This window comes from Morus notabilis, unplaced genomic scaffold (assembly GCF_000414095.1).
Source record: "Morus notabilis unplaced genomic scaffold, ASM41409v2 Scaffold1242, whole genome shotgun sequence".
Lineage (NCBI taxonomy): Eukaryota > Viridiplantae > Streptophyta > Magnoliopsida > Rosales > Moraceae > Morus > Morus notabilis.
Window position 1 is genome coordinate 158812 of NW_010358947.1, and position 7564 is coordinate 166375.

Genomic DNA, 7564 nt, shown 5'->3' on the forward strand with positions numbered 1-7564 from the left:
GTTATAGAGACGAATTAAGGAGATTCGCAATAAGACCGGAGAACCCTAGTGAAGTTTCTTCCCACACGTCTAGTCCTCCCTCGATCCCAGCCTCATTAGCAGTTGCAAATCCTTTCGCGATGGCTCAAAACAAGGAGGTCTAGCAGAAGACGTTGAACGATTATCTTCACCATACATGTACGGCCACACCATCATGCATAATGTTTCCCCCTAATATGCCGAATTTGGATTTCAAGTCGGGCATGATCCAACTCTTGCCGACCTTTCATGGGTTAGAGAGCGAGAATCTATATGTTCATATTAAGGAGTTTGAAGAAGTGGTGGCCACTTTTCACAACCGAGCTGAAGCCGCGGACTCTGTGCGATTGAAATTCTTTCCTTTCTCTTTGAAGGACAAGGCTAAAAGCTGGTTGTATTCTCTGCGACCTAGGTCTATTGGAAGTTGGGAAGAAATGACGACAGCATTTTTCAACAAGTATTTCCCTCACCATAAGACCAATGGTCTGAAGCAACAGATCTCGACCTTTACCCAGAAGGATAATGAAACTCTGTATCAAGTTTGGGAGTGGTTCAAGGATATGTTAAATCAGTGTCCTCACCATGGTTACGAGAGTTGGCGCATCGTCAGTTATTTCTACGAAGGACTCACGATTCGAGAGCACCAATTTGTGGAGATGATGTGCAATGGTGAGTTTCTCCAAAAAGATCCCGAGGAGACTTTTGAGTATCTCAACGAGTTAGCCGAAAAAGCCCACACATGGACTAGTCCAAGTGGTACTAACAGGACCAATAGGTCCTGACCGGTTGGAATCTATCAATTAAGGGAGGAGGACAACCTCAAAGCCCAAGTCGAATCATTGACAAGGCAAATCGAGGCCCTCAAAGGAAAAGAATGTAGAGGAATCCACACGGTCGTAAGGGCAGAGACACATGACCCATACTTTGTTTGTGGTGGGGTGGAACATTTAGCTAAGGATTGTCCTGCTTATGGTGAAATGAGAGGGGTTTACGAGGAGCAATGCAATGCCTTAGGGGCATACAACAAACCCTTCTCTAACACATACAATCCTAGCTGGAGGAACCATCCAAACTTCAGTTGGAGAGATTCCAACCAAGTGCAACCATCAGGAGGACAATGGAGAACTGAGCAATAGCCGCAACCACCAAAGGCGTATTCTGCACCTCAATACAATGCGCAACAGCTAAGGAGTTCTCTTGAGAACACCTTGCAATCTTTCATGGAGGTGCAGAGTAAGACGAATCAGAAGTTTGAGTCACTGTTCACGCAAATGGTGGAAGAAAGTAAAGAAATGAAGAGTCAAATCACGAAGCTGACTGGAGCTTTGGCTGTTCAAGAACGCGGTAAGTTCCCTTCACAAGCTCAGTCAAATCCAAAAGGCCAACATATGGCGCAAACCTCTTGAGGAGTTTGCTTCCAACACTTTTGTATCATATTTTTGTTTCTTTGTTTCGTTTGGTGTGATTTGTGTGCTTTTATTTTTAGTTTATTTTTGTGTGATTTTATATTTGTTTATGTGTTTTGGAGAATCAGTTCAGAAGGCTTAGCTTTGTTCCGATGTTCATCATCCAGGTGTTCTCTTTCCATGTCTTTTTCATATTGCATATATTTTTAGATATTGAGGACACTGTCTGATTTTGGGTTGAGGGTGGTGAGCATAATCATGCGTGAGATTAATTTTTGTCTTATTGTTATTTTGGGTCAAAATTTTTATGAGATTATCTGAGTATGATTTCAAAATGTTCGGTTTGAGTCAGTTTTTACTATCTTAATTACCAAGAAATGATTTCCAGAGTTATTTTTTAGCACATGTCAAACCCTTGTGGTAAGATGGTTGTTAACACATTTGGTTGAGAAAAATTCCTGAGTTTAAGCTTTCATTTTTGGTGAGTTGTGAGAGTTGAGAAAACAGTTTTTTGAACTTTCATTGATCTTTTGAGTTTGTTGAATCATTATTGGAGCACCATTGCTTGACTTGTGACATTTGCTCGAGGGATGATTTTTGGTTAGGAATAATTTTTAGAATTGAGCCATGTGTTGTAGATATTTATCATTTTCTTTTGTATTTCTTCTAAAAAATGGAAAAAAAGAAAAAAAGAAAAAGAGCAAGAGCATCATTTATCATCAATGTTTACGTAGTTTGGTTGCACTCACGTCTTGTGCCACATAGCAACCAGTCAAAAGAATGCCTTACTACGTCAGCTTCATCAAATGCATGGTGTTTCTTGCTTTAAAAAAAAAAGAGGAAAAAAATCATAAAAACAAAAAACAAAAAACAAGAAAAGAAAGAAAAAAAAAGAGTTTGTGTATATTTGTTTGTATTTTTTCGGCTCTTTGTTTGTTTATGAGATCTTTCTCTTGACCAGAATGAAATCCCGAAAGCTTGTTTATAGTTTGAGTGATGGATTGTTCCAAATATTTGATTTTCCTATCATTTGATCAATGTTTGTTTAATAGTTTGTCCTTAAAATTGCATTCTCTCACTTGAGCGTTGATTGATTGACTTCCAACTCCATGAGTGAAAACCCTTTGCATTAAAATATTTCCGACACCCGTGAGGTAAATGGAGTTGAGACTTTTTCTTGGTGTGTTTTTCGATGCTATTTGTGTTATGGACTGTTGTAAGAGGGATACAGTTTGGTGCACACACACACGACTCTGGAGTTATGACTGAAGTAGTTTTGATAGCATTTTCTGATGACTTACTAATGTTTTGTTTGATTGCTTAGGTGATTTCGCTAGTTTTGATTTGAATTTTCGGCTTGATATGATTTTTCTTTCGCTTGAATTGCTAGAGACTAGCAATAAGCTGGTTGGGGTTTGTGATAAGTGCATGAAAATGCATTTAAATTGTTCATAATTGCTAAATAAATTAAGTTTTAATTAAATATTTTTGTGAAATTAATAATTTGTGGAAGTATTTGATTTTAATTTAATTTAATTTGTTTTGTAGGTAAATAAGACATTTGGGCCAAAAACAAAAGAAAAAGAAAATGAAGCCCATCAGTAGCCGTCCGCCACCCGAGCCGCGCCGAACCGAGCCGCGCGAGCCCCATCGTTGCCACGTGTCATTTTCTGGCACGCTTCTGCCGCGTGGGACCCAGCTGTCCCCGCACACGCGCGCACTTGGCGCGTACGACCCTCCTCCCCGGGCGAGTTCTTCTCACGCGCGCGTCAGGCGGTTCTCCTTTCTTCTCCGCGTGGGTCCCGCCGTTCAGCAGCTCTCCAACCGAGTTCTGCTAGGTGTCGCATGGGACTTAGATGCTCCCTCATGCACGCGCATGTGGCGCACACAACCCTTCCCCTTGAACGAGTTCCTTCCACGCGAGCGTCTCTCTTCTTCCGCGTGGGTCCTGCGTGCAGCATTTTCCTCCCACAATGCGCCACGTGTCCAAGGCAGAGCAACGTTTCTTCTCTCTTCGCGCGACACGTGTCCCACCCGTTTGGGATTCTTCAGCTAGCGATCCGTTTTGGTTCCGTTGGATGTTTCAGCATTCACTCTCAGATTAAAGCCTTGTAAATCCAATTTATTTGGGTAAAACGTCCCCTTATTTGTGTTTATTTGCTGAGTGCTTTTCGACATCCTCAAAGACTCTATAAATTGGAGCTTTGTTAGAGGTATTAGAGGTTAATTTTTAGCCTAAGTTTAGACATCTTTTTCTCTTTGGTGAGGTTAGAGAGAAACCTATATGTGAAGTGATCTTGAATGGATTTTGATTCTCCATTTGTTCTTCAAAGTTTATATATTTGAGTGATTAATTTTCTTCTCTCTTCTTCTAATTTCTCATATTGATATATTTTATTGTCAACTTTTATATAAATCTAGTCAAACTCTTTTTATGTGATTGTTGCATGATACTATATATTGATAGATATTATTTTATGAGTAGTCTTTTACTGTAATATTGCCCATGGTATATTGTCGCTCTTAGATTTCTCTTAAGATGATTTTTCCTAATACTAAACGTAAGAATTTTACTCACTCGAATACATTTTAATTTACATGTTCTTCAAATATATATTTTCCGATTGTTAGTTTGGGATGTGAAACTTTCAATTGAGTAATCTCAAATATCAAAATCCATTCGGGTGAACGAAGCATATAAGGGAATCTCGACGCCTTACCAGTTTTAATTATATAATTTTATCCTATATTTTTCTTACACTTAAACTTCTCAACAAAAATTTCATTCTCTTTTATTTTTACTTTATTATTTATCTCCTTAAGCTTTTTATTTGCTAATCGTTTCTTGTTCGATTTGTCACTTTCTCGTAGGATCGACCGTCCTAATTGTGCTACAATTGACCGCTTGTTTTGTACACGTTTGGACGTAATCAGCCACCGAATGGAAAACTCTCTTGAGAAAGGAGACCATCCATTCAGCTTCTAAACTCCTAACCAGTTCAGATATGCCTAAACGGAGTCACCACACCGTACACCACCACCAACGAGAAGCTCACGATGAGACGAGTCGGAAGATTAAATTTCATAATTGGGAGTCCGGCGACATGTCCAAAAACAGTGCCGGAGCTCCGACCAACCTTTGCTCTCTAAGGACTTTCTCACTCTCACTCTCTCAAAAAAAAACTAACACTACACCTTCTTATATTATAAACGTTAATGCAGAGAGGGAATTTGTAATTGGCTTAAGAAAATCCGATATTTTAAGATCTAGACTTCAAATTCTCTACGTTCTTTTTTTTTTAAAATAAAAAGTTAATAAATTTCCTATTTTTCTCATATCATCCGTAAATATCATGGGACGGCGAAGAATTAACGGGCTGGTCATTACTAGGCCCAATATGAAAGGACAATATGGACCCAAGATATTCAGCGTGGTCCATCCTTGAAACTGGCCATGTTCGCAACCTAGTTTGTTTTTTTTTTCTTTTTAGGGTTTTTGTTTTTAAAAAAAAAAGTATATGGTTTGTCATGATTTTATTTTATATAAATTTATTATTTATGTCATTTTAAATAATTTAATATTATTGTGATCTTTTGTTTCTTTTCATTTTTTTTGATAGGTTTGTTTTTTTATTAATTGTATGACAATTATTTATTTTTAGTGGAGTGACTTGAGTGGTATTAATAGTTTTTTCTCTTTTTTCATTAGGAAAATCTTTTTGGGAGCATATCTTCATTTGTGCGTGTTACCTTTGTGCAAATGCCATAGTAATCATTTTTATATTGTTCTATCTGACACATTTTTTTTAAGAGAAGAAGAATTTGCAACCTATTTCCTCTACGAGTAGAAATCAAATCTCTTCCTTCGTATAGAGCGGGGACGATATTATGATACTCGGTGGGTGACAAAAACTAATGGCATCGTTCTTTCATTTGAGGTACAATACATAGGGGAGTAAAAGAGTTCGTTGGTGGCACAACACTAAGAGTCTGTTTGGTTTATAGATTAGAACTATAAAATTAGAATCATTTTTTATTTACGTGTGTTTTTTATGAGAGAAAATATTATAACAAACCATGAATTATGATTCGAATCAGAGAACGAATCCTCCAACCAAACAAGCTCTAACACTATGACCCAACCACAAGTACACAATTTTCCGAACGCTTATTTTTTCATACATACAACAGTCATTATTTTGATTGTTTGACTTATGATTGGAAAGAATTTCACGTCACCACGGTAAATTAGTGATACGGACACGTGGAAATTAGGCTCCGTTTATTTTACATATCCGAGTTTTATTACAGTAAAAAGTTATTAGAAATAATCACATTTAATTTTTTTGTTACAGTAAAAAGCTCTAAAAAACAGTCACATTTAACTTTTTTATTATAGTAAAAAGCTCTCGCGTAAATCTCAATTCAAATTAAAAACTCAAATCAGCGAACTAAATTAGCCATTATACTGTTTAAAAATTAATCCAATAATTAAACTAGTAATTCCTAAGTGGTAATTCCTAGGTGGTAGGGAGAAAAGACATTTCTTACCGTAATAGTTAAAAACAAAATCAAAATCATTGCGTAACCATGATTAATATTCTCAGTTGCCAATGGGGCCGACTTCTCTTTTCTTGCGCGCCTTCAACAAGAGAAAGGCAAAACAGTACGGGGTACCGGGACACTGAAACGTCTTGAACGTGGTGACATAGTTCCAAGGAACGATGCCGTTTCTTTTTTTCCTCAAAAATCGTTGACCGGGAGAGACAAAATGACACTTGCCAGAATTGCAGCAAAGGAATTGACAAATCACGTTGTTGTTGTCGTCTCGTCGTTATCGTTTTTTTTTTTTGTTTTTTTTGTTTTTTGTTTTTGTTTTGTTTTTGTGGTTGATGGTAATGGTAACGGAGTGCAGCACAAAGCTCTACGCTTTCAGCAGGAAAAAAACAGCAGGATTTGTCCACTTCCAACGAGTAAGCGCTTTGAATGCTCGTCCCATTGTAGCAAATGATTGATTCCAAGGTTTTCTTTGCTTTCTCCACTGTTTTTGTTATTCACGGGATTTGTTTGTTTGCTTGACTTTTTTTTTTAATCTCCATTTTTGTGTTGGTTTTGATCGAATCAGTTTTGCGATGTAGTTCCTCGGTTTCTATGAAGAAACTGGCTCAAGTTTTTGTCTTTCCTTTTGCTCTTTCTCTTTTCTTAATTAAGGAAATTTGCACTTGATGAGCATTTTATCCGCATTGTAACTAAATGTTATATATTTGCGTCTTTGGAAGACTTTCGGATTGGGGGATCTCCTTCTTACTGTTTGGTTAGACTGTTTCAAGTTTCAAATTATTTCTTGCTTTTACGGAGCAGTAGCTAACACAATCTCACCCAAAAGTTTTGATTGAATTGCGTGATTTACCTATTTACACTGTGTTTGGTAGAGGTGAAAAGTGGGAGGAAAGAAAAGGGTGGAGGGATTTTTGAAGAGAAAATAGAATTCTAAGTTGTTTGGTAAGAGGAAAAATTAGATGGAAAAAAGAACATGTGAATCCCACCATTTTCTCACTCTCCGAAAGTGAAGAGATTTTTTAATAGAAAACTTGTTGTGTCATGTTTAAATAGTTAAATTACGTTTTGTCTTTATTTTAAAACTAAAATAATATCAAATAATTAGTAAGATGGTAATATAATTGAACACTCGTTTTCTTTTCTCCTACGATACCAAACAAGATAAAAGGAAAACCGACTTCTTTTCTCTCATTCACATTTTCTTTTGTATATTTTCTTTCCCTCTCTTTTTCCTTCTCTCCTACCAAACGGAACTTTAAGCTATTTGGGCCCCGTTTTTTAATTTGAGTTGAGATGTGACTTTGTGTGAGAGCATATTACTTTAGTAAAAAAAGTTAGATGTAACTTTTTGTAAGATTTTTTAACTGTAGCAAAATTAAAATTGAAAACTTGAATCGGTAAAACGAACGAGAGGCCTTGGAGTCTTCTAGATTCAAGAATTTCTTATTCTTGAAGCATGATAGCTTATATCTGCTCGTTGTGCATTCTCTCGGTAAGACTATAAATCGTCATTGTTTGGAAAGTAGCTTGTGAGGGAATTTCTTGTCATATGGTTGAATGGTTATACTTTTATTTTGTTT

General features: G+C 36.8%; 1 non-coding gene across 1 annotated transcript; it reads right to left on the reverse strand.

Moving 5' to 3' along the window:
• Positions 1-500: 500 nt before the first annotated feature.
• LOC112090725 lies at positions 501-607 on the reverse strand. Its single transcript, XR_002901786.1, has one exon. It is a non-coding gene; the product is annotated as a small nucleolar RNA R71 (small nucleolar RNA).
• Between the last annotated feature and the right edge of the window lie 6957 nt (positions 608-7564).